Below are 20000 nucleotides of genomic sequence, written 5' to 3'. Positions count from 1 at the left end.
ATATGAAACTTTAACAGCACCATTTTAATATTTTATAGATAATAATAATAATAATAATAGTAATAATAATAATAATAATAATAATAATAATAATAATAATAATAATAATAATAATAATAATAATACGCGTTGCATGTATTAATTGTAAATTTATCACACTTAAATTATATTTGTTTTTTTCTTTTTTTTTTTTTTTTTTTTTTTTTTTCTTTGTAAAGTTACATCAAAATAGCAAAAATGACGATAGATTAGAGATGTAATATATAGAACGTTATAAATTCAAATGATTTCGTATAAAAGTGAAAGAAAGATCGAAAAAGTTGTTTTATTGTAAATCCCGCGGATATATAAATTTCGATGTTTCAATTTAGAAACTATAGTTTTTTCCTTCGTTCGATCTGGGAATGGAAAAAAAATATATCTATGCATCATATATATATATATATATATATATATATATATATATATGTATGCTGATATCGTTCGTGCGATATCAATGTCGGAAGAGAAAAGCATGAAAAAGATTAGAAGGGTTTGTTGAGGATTATTAGATTGGATAGTGAAATTTCGTAGATAATTTATTTTTTTCTTTTCTTTTTCTTTTTTTTTTTTTCTATTGGGGATATCTGATTTAAAACACACTGATTGAAGAATTTAGAAAAGAAAAGAAAAAGAGAAATGCGGCGAAGAGAGAAAGAGGTAGAAAGGAAGAGAGAGAGAGAGAGAGAGAGAGAGAGAGAGAGAGAGAGAGATTTCTGAATAATTCAAGAGTATGGTTGAGAAGATGTAAAAATGATGCATCAAAGTTAGGTGCACACGCATACACTGAAAAGGAGGAACGAGTTGATACGAGGTAGAGGATACGAACTGACGTGAACTGACGTGAGACGAAGGACGGGGTGGGGAATGTTTCCTAACGTCGAAGTTACTCCTTCCGACGAGTAAATTTTTTTTAATGTAAACGCGATAAGAAAATTCACCCTTGAGGGAAAGTATTCTCTCTCTCTCTCTCTCTCTCTCTCTCTTTCTATATATATATATATATTTTTCATATATAATATATATATTATCTTTAATATATATTATAATATCGTGCATTAGAGTAGACCGTCAGATGTTTGATGCGCGTAAGCTATATTCACGATTTGCTTCCTTTAACACCATTTGGAAAAGTAGAAGAAGAAGAAGAAGAAGAAGAAGAAGAAGAAAAAAAAGAAGAAGAAGAAAAAAATAAAAGATATGAGAAGAGGTAGAGTAAAACGGAAGCGTTTCTATGTTAAACGGAAGTGGAAAGGGACACACGGGTCGTTCTTTGCTCAGAATTGCCTAACGGCGTAAAGCCACTTTTTGCTCTCGCTTCGCTAATGTCTTCTCTCGTTTCTGTAATTAATGCGCATGGGAGAAACACATGGGGATGGGGAAAAAAAATTCTACGATATTAACGTCCATCGTTGATTTACAAATCTAGCGCTTCGATGTATACATAAATGTATGTATGTATTTTATATATATATATATATATATGTATATGTAAACTTTTATCATATTATTTTTTTATTTTTCTCTTTTATGCCGAACAAATCCAAAAATATTATGATTCAAGATGATGGATGTATACGTATATATATGATAACCCTACGTATTGTTATCTTAATTAAAAACAAGGAAAAAAGAAAAAAAAAAGAAGTTAATTACATATTAATTCTTTTCTTATAAATTTTATGTTTTTATTTTTCTTTCTTTCTTTTTACTTTGTTCTTTGTTTTTTTTTTTTTTTTTTTTTTTTTTTTTTTTTTTTCTTTCCTTTTTGCCTCTACAGCTCTTGCGCAACGAAAATGAAAATTATTCAATGTAAACAAATTGATTTTTCGTTAAAAGAGCTCGCTCTCATATACTCGCTTGAAAATTTGAACGATCTGACAGGATTCGACGTGGGAGATCTTTCTTTTTTTTTTTTTTTGTTTTTTTTTTATAAAGAAAAGAAAGAGAGACAGAGAGAGAGAAGGAGAGAGAAAGAGAAAGAGATTGTAAGAGTGAAAAAGAGATAGGAGTAAGAGAGAGAGAATAAAGCGTGTTCTCTCGTGGAAGAAGAAGCAGTATCTCGAAACTGGTGGACTCTTGAAAGGAAACACGTTCATGGCTAGACTTTGAAAGGACTTTGAAAAGCGGCCGGCTTTCATTTTTTCGGCTTTCATCGAGAGACATTTTGCGAATAGCTTCTCGACAAATACGTCGGCTGTTGGGTGCTATTGTTGTTGCCATACCTATCTATCTGTCTATCTATATATCTATCTATCCATCCATCCGTTGGTCCATCCATCCATCCATCCATCCAACCATCCATCCATCCATCCATCCATCCACCCATCCATCCATCTATCCATCCCTCTTACAAGACGAGACTTTAACGCTTCGTGAGTTCTTGAACGAGCAAGTTCTATCTTTTGAGGAACATATAGAACTCTTTTTCTTCTCTCTCTTTCTCTTTCTCTTTTCGATATCTCTCTCTCTCTCTCTCTCTCTCTCTCTCTCTTGATATTATCATAGAACATTTTTCTCTGCTCGCCGACTTTGCCGTAATTTTCGATTTATATTCGTCTCACGATCTCCTTCCTTCAAACTATTCGTTCCTTTTCTTTTTTTTTTCTTTATTATTTCTTTCTTTTTCTTTTTAATTTGTCCTAAGAAATTATATGTAAATCTCAAGAAATTATAAGTACGTATATATACATATGTGTGTGTGTGTATCTATATATATTTATATGTGTATGTGTGCGCATACATACATACGCACACACATACGCAAAGTAACTTGTTTTGAACGATAAAAGTGTGTATAAATATATATATATATATATATATTTTGTTAAACGAGTTGACTTGTACGAATTGGTGATGTCATTGGAAATACGTACGTCATATAGGTATATATATATATATATATATATATATATATATATATATATATATAACATCGAATTTAATAAAATAGAAATGTGATGTCGAATCGAAAGGAAAAAGAAAAAAAGAAAATATTGAGTATTTTCCTATTTCGTGAAACGTTTTCAGAAATGACACGTTCCTTTGGAATGCCAAGCTTATAAGAGACGAGCTTCCGGAATGGTATGCTTAAAATTTCATTGGAGATGCAATCAAAGGTGAGATGTCGTCTTGCTCGTTTCTAAGGTATTTTCATTTCCTTTAACTCGATCGTCTCTCGGTAATCATTAAACAAGAAAGCAAATAAGCAAGTAAACAAGTAAGCAAGCAAGCAAGCAAGCAAGCAAGCAAGCAAGGAAGCAAGCAAGGAAGCTTCTTTGAATCTTCCATCGAACGTGTTCGAAACTTAAAAGTGTAATACTTGTTACTATAGCAATAGTATTGGACGTTTAAGAACTTTATTTTTCATTGGAAAGAACTATAACGATAGTAAAAAAGAAAAATAGATAGATACGATAGATACGATATAATCTATTGGAACACAGGGGCTCTCAACCAGGGATAAGTGTTTGGTGTTTTAAGGATAATATGCAAGGAAAAAAAGAGAGAGAAGAATTGAATAATGGAGAATAAAATTAGTTTTCTAATATTATGAAGGAAGGAGAGGCCTGGAATATATAGAGAAATTGGCTATCAAATGGATAAGAAAGTAGGAAAAACATAGGGAGGACAATTTAAAAAATTTAGCTGGCGAATGGTATGCAAGTTAAAAAAGATAATATTAAGGAACACAATTTTGGAAAATTGATTGCCAAGCGGTACGCCAGTCAAAAATTAATTATATTAAGGGATGCTGGCTACAATTTAAGGAAATTGGCTGATCAAATGATAAGTCAAAAATAAAAAAAAAAATATTGGGAACCGCTGTATTAGATCAATTGGAGAATGCTTCTTCAATTTTAACTGTATCAAGGAACTTTGTTGTTCGGAAGGATAGAAAAAAAATCAATCGGTCTGTCGACCAAGTATTTTCTTCTTTTTCCATCTCTGATGCGCACAATATTCTTAGTCGGTATGTCGTAGAATTTCAAAAGAAGGAAAGAGAAAAGAGTTGAGGGAGAGAGAAAGAGAGAGAGAGAGAGAGAGAGAGAGAGAGAGAGAGAGAGAGAGATAGAGAGAGATGAAACAGTCTTCTCTGTTGTTTTCTCCTTCATTATTTCCGTGCAACGCGAAGCGACAGTGTCTACTCATGTTACGGAAAAGCAGTCACCGTGAAAACATTTTTCCGTCCGATTAGATACGTTGCGACGTTGTTGTTTCCATCGATACCGGACGATACTTTGTACGGATTTTCTCCGTTGAGAACGCGTAAGAAAGAAAGAAAAAGGAATTGGTGAGAAACGGATAAAGTAAAAATAAGAAAATAATGTTTTTCTCAATTGAATAAACGTAGATCGTCGAAGATAACGCGGATAAAATTTACGTGGTATCTTGTGAAACATTGCAAAAGTCTTTTTTAATGTCGTTGAATACGTTTGATCAAAAAAAAAAAAAAAAAAAGAAAAAAAAAAAACACAGCAACAACAACAAAAGAAAAAAGAAAAAAAATTTACATTTAAATTTACAATGTATCATTATCGTTATTTATCAGAGTGATAACCTATGGAAAGTTCATCGAGTCGAACGATATTATCAAATAGAGAATTTTAGTAACGATTTATCATTTTCTTTTTAGTTTTCTATACATTCTTTTTTTTTTTTTTTTTTTTTTTTTTTATACGAGCACGATATCAAATTGCCGATATTGTTAATATCCTTGACGTTTCATTCGAATTATTTATACTCTCATTTCTTTATTTCGTTTCGTTTGGTATCACTTCATTCTTATTCTCTTACACTTTTTCTTCTTGTTTATATCATATTGACCATATTAATTATAGTCATACTACTTCAACGACTTATCTTTTTATCCTATTAATTTATTATACGTTGTATATCGCTCATCTCTATTATCTTTATACTAGATGGCAAGCTTTTACTCATGACAAATATATTTTCTTTCTCTTTATTATCTTTCTTTCTCTCTCTCTCTCTCTCTCTCTCTCTCTTTCTCTCACTTTCTCTCTCTTTCTCTCTCTTTCTCTCTCTTTCTCTCTTTCTCTCTCTTTGACTTTCTACTAACGCTGACTAAGACCAGCTATATATATATATATATATATATATATATATAAGTATGTATATATGACTTAATCCGAGCTTACTAATGTCCGAACAATCTAAAGAAAAGACGACAAACGAACGGCCCGTAATAATAGTACTTAAGCCTTTATCTACTTATCTTTTTATATTACTATATCATGTAATACATTAGATCGTTGGTTATAATTTGAAAAGGTTTATGAATGAAATATATATATTATATATATATATATATACATATATTTATTTATTTATTTATTTATTTTTTATTTTTATTTTTCCCCTCAATAAAAATCATTATATATCATTATATTCTATTAGAAAAATTTTGTCGTTATATACGTCGATAGTAAGTAGATCGGACTCGTGATAATAAAATCTTTTATATATATATATATATATATATATATATATATACGCGACAAACATATATAATATTATACAACGTGGCATCATTAAATGCTGTTTCTCTTTTTTTATTTTCTTTCGGAAGTAGCTCGAAACGAAAAGTGCGTCCGTTTGCACTCGCGGGTTCGCGTTAATTAGCTCTCCAGCCGAGCCGGTAATATACGTACTAATTAATGTAGAATATATATATATATATATATATATATATATATATATATATATGTATATTCTATATATCTATATATCTATATATATATATATATAGATATATATATATATATATATATATATATATATATATATATATATATATTTAATGTTTCTCTTTTTAACAAGAAGAAAATAGAGAAAGAGATAGAGAGAGAGAGAGATATATATAAAGAGAGATAGATAGATAGAGAGATAGAAAGATGGATATATATAAATATATATATATATATATATATATATAGAGAGAGAGAGAGAGAGAGAGAGAGAGAGTGCGATAAAGAGATAGAGATAATGAAAAAGGGAAAAAGGAAGGAAAGAAGAAAAAAAATAAAATCTCGGATAGACTCGAACGCATTTGCGTTGTTCTTTTATTTCCTATTTACACGGTCTCGTTACTTTCTTTCTTCTCTTTTCTTTTTGAGGGGGAGAGAGAGAGAGAGAGAGAGAGAGAGAGAGAGAGAGAGAGAGAGAGAGAAAAAGAGAAAGAAGAAGAAAAAGAAAAAAGAAAAAGAGAGATCAGAATGAGGAACATTTATAATTCGTTAGATTTACCCCTAAAATCGGATTCTTTCTAAAGTTCTTTACAGAGGGTTAAAGACAGGGTAGTTTAATCCTTGAGAATATTTACAAGATTCACGGCTCTTGTAGTTATTTCTTTTCATCCCTCTCTCTCTCTCTCTCTCTCTCTCCCTCTTTCACACATACATACATACACAGATACATACATACACACACATACATGACTTTTATTTTCCCTTCATTACCCTTTTCCTATCTCTTTGCTTGTGTCTCATGGTAGCATGGATTAACTGGCATCGTACTCTTATTAATACTAGAAAGAGAAAGGAAGAAAGTAAGAAAGGGAGGGAGAGAGAGAGAGAGAGAGAGAGAGAGAAAGAGAGAAGGAGAGAGAGTGTGATGATGACAGGAGAAAATGAAGGGCTTTGCAAAAGACGACTTTTAGGTCGAAACTCATTCTCTCGAAGTATCTTCGAAGGCGTAAAGGAGCATCATGGATTAACGAGTCACGGCTAAGATTTACACCAAAGTGCATATTAAATTTTTGGTAAAAATTGAAGCGAACTTTAGTTTCCTCTCTTTTATTTTCTCTCTCTCTCTCTCTCTCTCTCTCTCTCTCTCATTCTTCCATTCTCTCCCCCTTTTTTGTTTTTTCTATTTTTATTCTTTTTTATGATAACACCTTTGATAATAGCTTTTGTAATTCATTTCTGTGACGTTGATAAAATCGTGCAAAGAAAGAGATTTATAAAGTAAAAAAGAATTATAATATATATTTGAATAGGTATATATATACATATATATCTATATAATATATAAATATATATATATTTCGATATATACATATGTAAATTATTAATTCTTAATATAAAATGTTATATCATTACGTTTTTTTCCTTTTCCTTATCTTCTTTTCATTTCTTTTTTCCTCTTTAATTTCCATTTACCAGATATTGCGTTCAATTTTTTACTTTTTTTTCCATTTCTCATCCCTTTCATCTAACTTTTGCCTTTGGATAGATCACAGGGACATGGCGATTTAGGAAAGCATTCAGAAACTCACGATTCTTCTTTTATATATCACTTCTCCTTATACTCTTTTTCTTTTTAGTCATTCCAAACGAACCATTTTAACGATAATCCGTCCGACGAACTTTACTCTCGTTTTACTTCGAAAAGAAAATTCATTTTTTCCCTTTGCACGTACTTTGCCATCTCGCAAATATCACGAATATTCATTAGAATGCGTGCGTGCATAGATTATCTTTATACTTGAATTTTCTACCAGTTAGTATGACTCTCTCTCTCTCTCTCTCTCTCTCTCTATTTTTCCTCCCTTTTGTATTTATTTTTGCAAAATATTTACTTAGACGTAGATTAGACCGACTAAAACGCGAATGAAAGAGTATTCCATTTTGTTGTTATTTAAATCACGTTAGGTTACTAAATCTGTATGTGTTGGTGACGTAAATACATTTTATATATTCTTGGTTTATTTATTTTACTTTTTTTCCCCTTCTTTTCCCTCCTTCTTTTTTTCCTCTCCATTCTCTTTTTTCCCTTTTTCTCTTTTTATTTCTATACTCTTTTTTTTTTCTTCCTTTTCTCTTTTTTCCTTGTTTCTCTCTCTCTCTCTCTCTCTCTCTCTTTTCCTTTAGCTAAAACCCCCTCCCCCTCCACCCTTTCTCTTTCTCGAATGGTAGTGGCGTTACCGAGGTTGGATAGGAGGATAAAGGACATGCAAATTACGCGATATGAAAACAGGAGTTACTCTAGACTAGCAATATTCTCTCCTCCGACGCGTGGAACATCGAGCTCTTCCCTCTTGTTACGTTGGACACTAGCCGCGTATGTTACGAGCTACCAAAAATGGATATAAAAACGTTAAAAAAAAAGAAAGAAACAAAAAAAAAAGAGAGAAAGAAAAAAAATAGAAAAAGAGAGGAAAAAAAAAACGAGGAAATGAGAGAGTGCGAAGGAGGTGAAAGGGTTGACCATCGCGTTATTATCATCTGCTTCGCAACAGGAAATTATGCGTTGCGGTGTAAAATATGGAAATTCATGCTTTCTCTCTCTCTCTCTCTCTCTCTCTCTCTCTCTCTTTCTTTCCCTCTCTCTCCTGATATATATATATATATATATATATATATATATTTGGGATAAAAAATCGTTCATACAATAGATCGATTTTCGAAATATGGTATCCTAATCGACGTATTTATTTGGCGCTTGAATCATTTCGCATTTTGTCATCGAACATTTCGAAAATATTTATAAGAGAGACAGATTTTCGATAGTTTTTCGCGCGAACGTGACGCAATAGAACAATATATATCGGTTATGTCAAATTCGTTTCTCATTGCTAGAGTAAACCAAGCGAGATCTGCTAATAAATTTACGGGAATTCGTTTATAATATTCTTTACTTTTCCTCTCACGTACTACGAGAGTATCCTACATATATACTTAATCCATATATATGTATGTATGTATGTATGTATGTATGTATGTATGTATGTATATATGTATTATATCTACGGAATCTACATCTAGCTTGTCATATAGAAATGTTTTGTATTTTTGATGGTTTGACGAAAGAAAGAACAAAAAAAAAATAAATAAATAAAAAGAAGAAAAGAAAAATCAACAAGGGGAAAAAAGCGAGAGAGAGAGAGAGAGAAAGAGAGAGAGAGAGAAATAAATAAACAAAAAACAATAAACTCTAAGAAAGACTCTCGAGAATGTATGATGATCGATCATTGAAATATCCTGGATAGTTCTTTTTTCTTTTTTTTTTTGGTTTTTTTTTTTTACCTTTTTTTAGTCCACCCTGTGCATTCAACTATGCGGTGGTTGTTTTATTATCAATTCCATGTAAGTGCATTACTTGGATACTACGGAATTTCTTGCGCGGAATTATACTTGCAATTCTTGGTATAGTTACGTTGCTTTCTCTCTCTCTCTCTCTCTCTCTTTCTTTTCTTTCTTTCTATCTTTTTTTAATCTTTGAAAAAGAAAATATAAATAGAATTAATTTTATACGAAATATCTATATAGAATATATCTGTATTGCGATGAGAATGTCGTTAGGGGAATTTCAAGGACTAAAAAGAAGAAAAATATGAAAATAGGATGTGGAAGGAGCTCGAAAATAAAGCTACTCGTATAGTTCAATTCGTTTAGATTCAGCGGTATGTCATAATTTAATGATACAAAGCCAATGTGAAAGAGGATACTTGTTATAATGATCAGGGAAATCAATGAAATAAAATATTATGGATAAATTTTATAATCTCTATAAAGAAAGAAAGAGAAAGGGAAAAGAGAGAGAGAGAGAGAGAGAGAGAGAGAGAGAGAGACAAAGAGAAAATTTCATTCCCAATAATAACATAATAAAGATTAATAATAAGAATTTTAAAGATAAAAATATAGATAAATTTTATTTCGTAAAATTCGTCAAATAATAATAAATATATTGTATCATTCCTATTATTATATATTTGATAATATTTTATTCATTTTCTCGTAAGAATAATATTCTTTTTTCTTTTTTTCCTTTTCTTTACTTTTCTTTTTCTTTTCTTTTCTTTTCTCTTCTCTTCTCTTCTCTTTTAGTATTTCTTCTCTTCTTCTTTATTTTGTTTTCTTTATTGCTTAGGAAAGTTCGTAATTTTAGCATCATTCTCGATCGTGGTAATAGTACAAATAGTGATAGAATAAGGAGCAGGAGGGTAAAGAACGACGAAAGTCGACCGCACTCGGCGATTCAATTATCGATAACAAAATATATCGCTTGCATTCTCGTGAGTTTGGCATTAATGTATCGACCAGTGATTCTTATGTATCTTGGTTGATCGGAGCAAGAGAGAGCGAGAGAGAGAGAGAGAGAGAGAGAGAGAGAGAGAGAGAGAGACAAAGAATATCTAGCCAATTTCGGCCATTCGGAAAAAAAAAGAAAACAAAAAAAAAAGGAAAGTAAAAAGAAAAAGAAAAGAAATGTGACAAAACCGGGCTTTTCATATCATGAGTTATAATTTTTCTTTGATACATTGGTTTTATTACTTTGGGACAAAACTATTCGTATTGAAATTACGAATGGCTTCGTTGACAAAATATATATACATTATAATATATATATATATATAAATATATAATGTATAAAAAAAAAGGTATTCCATAAATAATAAAATAGCTGTGCGAAATCGAAGTTGAAATTGAACGTATTCAAAGTGTATAAATAAATTGTTATACGGGGTGAGCGAAATGTTTTTAAATCGATCAAAAATACTTAGATATGTTCGAATTTACAATTTGAAGAAGGGAAAGAAATAATTCGATTTTGTTTGTTTCGAAAAAATTTCCAAGTAATTGATTTTTAATATTAATTTAAAATCAATAAAATTAATTATTTATTTCGAGTTATTATCGAGTTTATCGATGAATTTCATTTGTCTTATAGAAAAAAATTTTCATTAAATAAAAAAAAAAAAATATATATATATATATATAGTATATCTTTGTATTTTCAATATATAATAGTCGAAATTTAATTGCAAAGTTTAGAGGTCTTTTAATAATATTTAAGTTCATTGCAATAACATTTCATATATTATTCGTTAATCGACCAAAAAAAAAAAAAAAAAAAAAAAAAGAAAAAAAAGAAAAAAAAAGAAAGAAAAAAGAAAGAAATAATAAAAATATGCCTTAACGGGACGCGTTAACGGGACAAATCGTTTTGAAACAGCTGGCAAATATTTCAACTGGTTTGTAGAGCGAAGCAATTTGTGGAGCTCTCAAAAGAACGCCAAGTTCGTTCGGTATTTTCGTTTGGTTTGAACAAGCATCTTTCTTATCAGCTAGCATTCGCTTTAACGTTATAATCGAATTCCTCTTCGAGATATCGATGCTCTCGAATTACGAGCTTGGTAGTTTATCTTCGTAATGTACATATGTACGATTTTCATTACGCATTTATTCGAAATCTGTGAAATTCGTTCTATTTTTCGCAAGCGGAAAACCCATTGCCACGAATATTTCTTATCATTTTATATTATATTTGGAAAATAAGTTAGAACAATTTTTCTGTATTTTTTTTTTACGTATTTTATATATTTTCTCTCTCTTTCTCTCTCTCTCTCTCTTTTCCTTTTTTTCCTTTCTTTCTTTTTTTTTTTTTTTTTAAATACATGAACTTCATTTTTAAAGGGAAGAAAGGAACGAAGAAGAAGATAGCTATGAATTTCTCAAATTTTTCTGGTATGTACAAAAAAAAAAAAAAAAAAAGAAAAAGAAAAAAGAAAAGAAAAGAAAAGAAAAAATATCTAAGTACGCCACCATAAAAACTTTTATCTGACGCTTATCTTTATGTTTTATCTTACGTTCATTCTATATGTTTATACGATATTTATATCGAAAAGCTATTTTCAATTTAATCTCAAGTTTCGTGCTTTCAAAAATTATTATTCATTCGTTTATCCTAAATTAATTCGATCATTTTGAAAAATATTCTCTTTATCAAGTCCCTTTCGTAATCATGAATATTTTATTTTATTATTATTATTATCTCATAGTTCCTCATCGATATGATGTATCATTGTAAATCTTCGTAAGAGGAAAGACTAACGTTTTCTAGATAATATCTCACGAAGGATAATCAAGAAACGAATTATCTTTTTATTTTCTGAGTGATATAAGCCGTGAATTCTGCGACAACCCAGTTCGATGAAGATTAATTAATCTTGACTTTTCTCTCTCTCTCTCTCTCTCTTTCTCTCTGTCTCTCTCTTTCTCCCCTCGGGTTATATATATATATATATATATATATATACCTTTTCTTTTTTTTTCTTACCACGTTCTTTCTCTTTCTCTTTCTCTCTTTCTCTCTTTCTTTCTCTCTCATTAATTATGATTTGCCGAAATATGACACATTTATTATCATCAATATGATCCTCTCTGGTCTTTCGGCGGCATGAACGGCGTATACGAACGGATAGAAAATAATTTTTTGAAAGTCATTAAATGATGAATGACGGCTGACAAAGATGCCAAAGTTGTATCGTATATTACATTGAAAAATTTTCTCAACTTATATATATATATATATATATATATATATATATATTTTTTTTTTTTTTTTGATAGGAAATATTTGTTGCGTATGTTACGAAATAAAATTATAAATTTTGTTTAATTTTTTCTTTTTTTTTTTTTTTAATTACAATCACTCAATTACCATTATCTTTTTTAACAAAAAGGGGAAAAAAAAAACAAACAAAAAGCAAACAAATTCTAAAAAGATATTAATAATAGGAATGAGTGATTTTATAAATATCCAAAATATTCGTCAATTCTAAGCTTTATTCGTAACAAATCTATATAAATTTATATAATATTCGAATGGTTTATATGTCGATATAAAAGAAACTGTGGTATAGCTTTTGGGTTAGCTCTGAGAAACGATACGATCACGATTTCGGTCTGACATTACAGGTTTTAAGTAATTTCTGGAGATATCCTATCGTAATATCCGAGAGAGTTTAACAAGTAACACGATATTACTGCGATATCATAATATCATAAAATAGCAAACCAAGAGCTACCAAGAACAAAGGATCGCTCTAGTTTCATAGCGTTATATTCACGATACATATTGTTTTTATCTTCCTTGTTTTTCTTTCTTCTTTTTTTTCTTTCCTTTTTCTTATTTCTTTTTCTTAATTTGATTTTTCTTTATCTTTTAATATCTCTAAGATAGACGCATAACAGTCGCGTTAATACCACGAGTAGATTCTGCTTATTTTTCTTTTTTTTTTTTTTTTTTTCCTTTTTCTTCCTTTTTTCTTTTTCTCATTTTAATCTGTCCAATGAAATTACATGTTAATCGTGGCTTTCTTTTTCTTTCCTTTTTCTCTCTTTCCTTTCTTTTCTTTTCTTCTCTTCTCTTTCCTCTTCTTTTTTTCTTTATTTTTTCTGTTTCTTTTCTTTTCTTTTCTTTTCTTTTCTTTTCAAAGTACGCGGCAATTGCCCTATGGAAATTGGGTTTAACGGTGTAAATCCATGATTCGATCGTAATCGGTTCATTGTTTCTTTTCTCTTTTAATACCCATACAGAAATGAATTTTTTTATAAGCGTTCGAACGTATCCCCCCCCCCCTTCTCCAATGAAACTTTTCTAGGGTAATGCATTTTTCCGGTAGCACTCTTATACGATATATAAAATGATATTATAATAAAGTAATGATTAAAATATACGGAAACACATTATACAGCCGTGCACATTGAATATTATCGGTTCATTAATTAATTCTTCTTATGTATATCCATTTAAAAAAAAAAAAAAAAAATATATATATATATATATATATATATATATATAATTAAAGATATCTTTTTCCGATACCGTAAAACAAATGTTCACTCTTTTTATCATTTCAAAAATAAAATATGACGCGTTTGAATTTTAATAAAATACTTTAACATTATATTCATCAAATTGCATTAAATTAGACGTGTCGATTAGCGATATTATTTCATTTACCGAATATATATGATTAATTAAATAATTTTTAAATGAAAATGAAAGATGTAACAATAACAATAACAATAACAATAACAATAACAATAACAATAACAATAACAATAACAATAACAATAACAATAACAATAAAAATAAAAATAAAAATAACAATAATAATAATAATAATAATAATAAAAATAATAATAAAAAGGTGAATTCTTACCTGAGAGCGTTTGACCGCCTTACGGCGGCCTCTTCGGGTCGGGGGCCCTCTCTAGGGGGGGCCCCGTGTGTTCGCACGTTTCTATCGCCAAAATCTGCGCTGTGACAGCTGGAAACCAATTTCAGTATGCCGTTAATGCACGTTCGATGTCGCGCCGCGCCGCGACGTGTCACCCTGTTATGTGATCGCGAAATTAGTGGGAATGACAATTTTCTACTGGGATGATGAGTAAAGATTAGATTGTAGTAAATTCGCTGATAGAAAGTAAATGGGGAGAGAGGGATGAGTGGTGGATTGGACAGGGACGAGGCCGTAGAAAGTTTCTGTATGTTTGTTCATTTGAACGTGTATGTATTCATAGCTTCTGGCATGTAGTATTAGATTGATATTAATAAAACAAAAAAAAAAAATATATATATATATATATATATATATATATATATATTTTGTATATGTGCGTGCGCACATGCGTATATGCAATAAAATACGAACATTTTCAAGTAACTTTCGCGTGTACATACGTATCTCTGTCCCTTTTTATCACATGTACTTTCCATTCAAGTTTTGTTTTAGAGGATTAAAAGTTGAAACATATACCTTTCACATTGTGCGAGGTTGACTATATCAAACGTATGCACTTTTAAAAGCAATTAAAACTTTTGAACGTAAACGTTTGTTATTCAATCTTTTTCGCAAAAAAAAAAATTTTTTTTTTTTCTTTTTTTCGCATCACAGCTTTTATGGAATATTGCAGATAACCGAGTTGTTTTTATTTTTTATCAACTTCTTCTTCTTCTTTTTTTTTTATTGTTTTTTTATTTATTTACTTTTCTTTTCTTAAAAAAAAAAGAAAAAAAAAGAAAAGAAAAAATTACCCCTGCGCCAAAAGAAATATTTGATTTTTATTATTTTCCATTTTCTTTTATTTCTCGATCATATTTATTTGTATTTTTAATAATATTTTTAAAACACGCCATCTACATTTGTCAAGGAAAAGAATGAAAAATCAAAGAAAAAAACAAAAAAAAAAGGAAAAAAAAAGAAAAAAAGAAAAAACAAAGGAAAAAAGGAAGAAACAAAGTAACAAATAAAAATCAATATCTACGATAAAGTATTTCGGTATATCGATGCGGATGCAATATAAGATTACAATATTTTCATACGAATAATAGGAAATAGTAAATAGATATAAAATAAACACGATTCTCTCTCTCTCTCTCTCCCTCTTTGTCTCTCTTTTTTCTTCTCTTTCTTTCCTTCCGTTTTATCTAGAGTAAATTACTGATAGTTCCTTATCTCCCTCCTTTCATCCCTTCCTCTTTCTCTCTCTCTTTTTCTCTCTCTCTCTCTCTCTCTCTCTCTCTTTCTCCCTCTCTCCTCCATCCCTTTCTCGTCGTTACCTCGCGCGCGCTTTAATATCCTTGTTTGTTCTTACGTTGAGTCTCGAGTCGAGTTTAAAATTAATTATCCGCCGATTCCCGTTCGGTTTCATCATATTACGTAAGGGAGGCCGATCGATCAGTGTCGCGTCGTTGCACGGCGCAGAAGTTTCTTAGAGTTTCCACTGTAATTCCGTGAGAAAGCGGAGACGAAAGAGAAAAGAAGAAGAAGAAGAAGAAGAAGATGAAGAAGAAGAAGAAGAAGAAGAGGAGGAAGGAGGATGAAGGAGAAATGAGAAAGACAGAAACAGAGAGAGAGAGAGAGAGAGAGAAGGAAGTGGATGGTAAGGAGGACGGTAAAGCGGAAGGGAAGAGGTGGGACGAGGAGAGAAGGGGGTTAGAAAGGAAAGAGTCGAAGGGGCTGTGGGAAACGAGTGGGCTGATGGGGTGTCGTTGTTCAGCTTCATCGACTGTAAAGAAGAAAAGAGAAGAAGCTGACTCGTGGACTTCGGAGAGCATTTTAAATCACGAACTATCTCGATGCGGGAGAAACTCTTCCTATCTTTCTCTCTCTCTCTCTCTCTCTCTCTGTCTCTGTCTCTTTCTGTCTCTCTTTCTCTCATTTTCTTTCTCGTCAAGATAGAGAAAAGAGTGAGGTGAGAGAGAGAGAGAGAGTGAGAGAAAGAGCTGTCATCGGCCGACCACGAGCTATAAATGCAGGCCGATGCAGCGTGTCTCTTATTCCAAGTGGAGCTACCCAACGTTGAGTCGGACGAGTTCGCCGAAGTCGAATAGAGAGATTCGTACGAAATAAACTTGGAATTCTTTGGTACCGTAGAGATTAAATTCACTTCGAATTCTTCCTTCATTTTGAATTTTTCACGCCAGACACAAACTTCCCGTACTTTTGCATTACCACCACTATTGCCCCCTCACCCATACCCTCCCCCGTCTCTCTCTCTCTCTCTCTCTCTCTCTTTCACTGACGACACCATTTCAGTCTTGTTCGTTCAGTTCGAATCGGCACGATGCTATATAACTACGACAATCTTCGACTTTCGTTCAAAAGTTATTAATTGAGTCTCGATAATAATCATTCGAATGGTGGTTGGGTGAGATGGGGTGGATTGGAATACGGAGTGGGCTTAGATTGGGGGTGAGGAGGGGGGAGACGGCGTTGCGGAATGAGGGAAGAGGTTAGTTCCATTCCCGAGAATTGCTTTTGAAAATGTTGCGATGGAAGATATTATTTTCTTTCGGTCTTGAATATATCTCTATAGATATTTAGATACTACTTATCTTTTAATATCTCTCGACATGGAAATATTTTTTCCTGAGGTGTAACGACGAAAATTCAATTAATTCGAGAATAACTTTTGTAAAATTCGACGAATCGTTTTCTTTTTTACTTTTTTTTCCTTTCTCTTTCGTTTTTTACAAAATTCTAAAGAAATATATATATATATATACATATATATTCCATTTCATTTTTTAACCGTGAATAAACAAGAAGAAAGAGAATAAAAGGGAGAAAAAGAAGATTTATCGAGGATTGACGAAGAGAATCTATTTCTTTTTCTTTTTTCTTCACTTCTTTTCTTGTTCTATTTTTTTTTTTTCCTTTATTTTGTTTTCTTTTTTTTCTTTCTTTCTTTATACGTCGGGATAAGTTTCAGACAGTAGGAAAAGATAAGTCTCACGGTGTTAATGCTTTGTGTGAATTGTATAATAAGAAGGTCACCTTTGACTAATCCAGAAGAACTATAAAAAAAAAAAAAAAAAAAAAAAAAAAAAAAAAAAAAAAAAAAAAAAAAAAAAAAAACAAACAAAAAGGAAGGGGGAAAGAAGGAAAGAAAAAAAGATCGAGTCAAAGAGAAAGGGTGGTTGGAAAAGAGAGAAAGAGAGAGACAGAGACAGAGAGACAGAGACAGAGAGAGAGAGAGAGGAGAATAGTATGCAAAGTGTATCCGTTACCACTGTTATAACACTGATACACGAGGTGGAAAAATACATAGTAGGTGACAATGGAACGAGTAATTGAGCATGGGAACTGAGATAGGAAAAAGGGCAGGGAAAGTGTTGCTACTTCGTCTGATATAGCTGATGATGATATACTCGGTAGGTGAGGAGAAAAGATAAAATGTGTCAGAATCGTTAGTGTCTAAGAGATATATACATATATAAATATATAAACACACACATATATATACACACACACACACACACACACACACATATATATATATATATATATAATGAGAGAAAAAGAGGTGAAAAGCGGACAAGCAAGAAGACCGAAAAGGGGACGGTAATGGGAGAAAGAGGGAAAAGGGAAGGAGAAAGAGATAAATAGATAGATCGAGGGAAAGCCGAGAAGAGAAGGTATTTAGGGTGGGGAAAAGCAAGAGAGAGAGAGAGAGAGAGAGAGAGAGAGAGAGAAAGAGAGAGGGAGAAAGAGACAGACGGAGAAGAGAGAATAGATAAATAGAAAGGAGAGCACCGAATTGAAGAGTGTGAAAACGGAAATAGAAAGAGTATACGTGAGAGTGAGAGAGAGAGAGAGAGAGAGAGAGAGAGAGAGAGAGTAAAAAGAAGAAGTGAGGCGAGGGGAGGGGCAAAAGAAAGGAGATATCACAGCGAAGGGGGAGGAAAGATGAAAGCGTTGGAAAGAGACGAATAAGAGATAAAGAGAGAGAGAGGGAGAATTTGTGTGTCTTTGTGTGTGTGTGAGAGAGAGAGAGAGCGAAAGTGAGTGAGAAAAAGAGAAAGAGATAGAGATAGTAACATCGTCATCGTCACGCTCGAGTTTCTCCGCGTTTAACGAGCATGCGTACGAGCGTCTATGCACCACCGGCGTGTACCGTTTTAGTAACTGAGCGCGCACTGCTGTGCATTATCTAACATTTAAAATTAGACCCGTGCCGCCGCCGTCGCCGCCGCCACCGCCACCACCACCGCTGCTGCTGCTGCTGCCACCGCCGCCGCCGCCGCCGCAACCGACGACAACGACGACGACGACGACGACAATGGCGAAAACAATGATGTTGATGGTGATATACTATCGACGTTAAACACAATGTTCGATCGACGCCGGTCGATGTGAATAAACAAAGAAAAAAAAAAAAAAAAAAAAAAAAGAACAAGTACCGAAGATCCTTTCAGTCCGTTCTTTTTCTTCGTTTTTATTTTGCTCCCATTTTTGTTTTTTTCCTTTTTTTTCTTTTTTTTTTTTCTTTTTTTCGTTTTTTTTTTTTTTTTTTCTTTTTTGTTTACAACGATGACACTTCGTTCAGGATTATATCCAAGGATTATGCTTTGCAACACACTTTATTCCTTGGTCCTTTGGCACTGAACATTATTATTCACGAGTTTTCACGTGGTTTTTGAACGTAATAACATTGTTCTTCTCCTCTTCCTCCTCCTCCTCCTTCTCCTCATTTTCCTTCTCATTTTCCTTTTCCTTCTCCTTTCCTCTCGTCGTTTTTCTCAAATGCACACGAACGACGACGACGACGACGACGACGAAAACGACGACGAAGACGACGATAACGACGATGATGACGATGACGACGACGCACTTTTGTCGAAAAGATAACAAGGCACAGAAATTTATTAATACAGTTATGAAAACTGTCGCGTATTCATACGATCCCCTCTTCCATTTTTTCTATCCGATCGCTTTGTCTGTTTCCTATTTTCTTTTTCTTTTTCTTTTTCTTTTTTTTTTTTATCCTTTTACCCTTCTCTTTTTCTTTTCTTTTTTTCTTCTTCTTTTTTTTTTTTGCTCTTCGAGCACACGACACAACACGATGATGGTTGCGAAGTCGATGGACAAGGAAAAACCGATGGGAACCGATAGAGACTTGGGAGAAAGAGAGAGATAGCGAGAGAGATAAAGAGAGATAAAGAGAGAGAGAGAGAGAGAGAGAGAGAGAAAAGGGAAAAGTATTTTATCGATCGCGTTTTCTTGCACCATGTTATTTCGTTCGTTCGTTCGTTCGTTCGTTCGTTCGTTCGTTCGTTCGTTCGTTCGTCCATCTGTCCATCTTCACCATTTTTTCTTTTTATTCTCTCTCTCTCTCTCTCTCTCTCTCTCTCTCTCTTACTCTCCGTCTCTCCTTTCTCTCTCTTTCTCCTTCTCTTTTATAGATTCCTTGTATAGTGCCTTTAAAGATCGAGAATTATAGAAAAAGTGAGAGAAAGAGAGAGAGAGAGAGAGAGAGAGAGAGAGAGAGATCAAAAGAGAAGAGAAAGAAAGAAAGGAAATAAAGATACCGAATAAAATGCGTTTATCTGTGGCGACGTATATGTTGTGTTTTAGTGTCTTATCGATAGGATAATGTAATTATGATTACGATAGAGATGCTGAGTTATTGTGTATGGGATTATCGATGGCGATTAATGAATATGTGTATATCGTGTCGATCGATAGGGAAGATGATGTTACGAGACGCACCGCGTTCGTCCGGGCCGGCTGGCCGCCCGTCTCAGAGTGAATGTCATATTAGCTATTTCTGGCGGGCTACTTCGTCTCGTCGTTGGCCCTCTTCACCCTTCTTCTTCTTCTTCTTCTTCTTCTTCTTCCTCTTCTTCTTCTCTATTTTCCA

The 20000-nt window shown here is 32.3% G+C and overlaps 1 protein-coding gene across 5 annotated transcripts in view; it reads right to left on the bottom strand.

Moving 5' to 3' along the window:
• LOC124950575 (RING finger protein nhl-1) overlaps positions 1 to 19991 on the bottom strand; it is a 62404-nt gene extending 42413 nt beyond the window's left edge. For 2 of the 5 annotated variants that reach the window (XR_007101400.1, XM_047497476.1), the window contains exons 1-2: positions 19850 to 19991; positions 14015 to 14122 (exon numbers count right to left, since the gene is read on the bottom strand). The gene's annotated coding sequence lies outside the window, so the exon portion shown is untranslated. Of the gene's footprint in view, positions 1 to 14014; positions 14142 to 19849 lie in introns of those variants that run through there. The other 3 variants (XM_047497473.1, XM_047497475.1, XM_047497474.1) reach the window with 2 other exon arrangements.
• Positions 19992 to 20000: the final 9 nt, after the last annotated feature.

Source organism: Vespa velutina, chromosome 7 (genome assembly GCF_912470025.1).
Source record: "Vespa velutina chromosome 7, iVesVel2.1, whole genome shotgun sequence".
Lineage (NCBI taxonomy): Eukaryota > Metazoa > Arthropoda > Insecta > Hymenoptera > Vespidae > Vespa > Vespa velutina.
The sequence above is the reverse complement of the archived record's forward strand: the minus strand, read 5'-3'. Positions and strand labels throughout refer to the sequence as shown.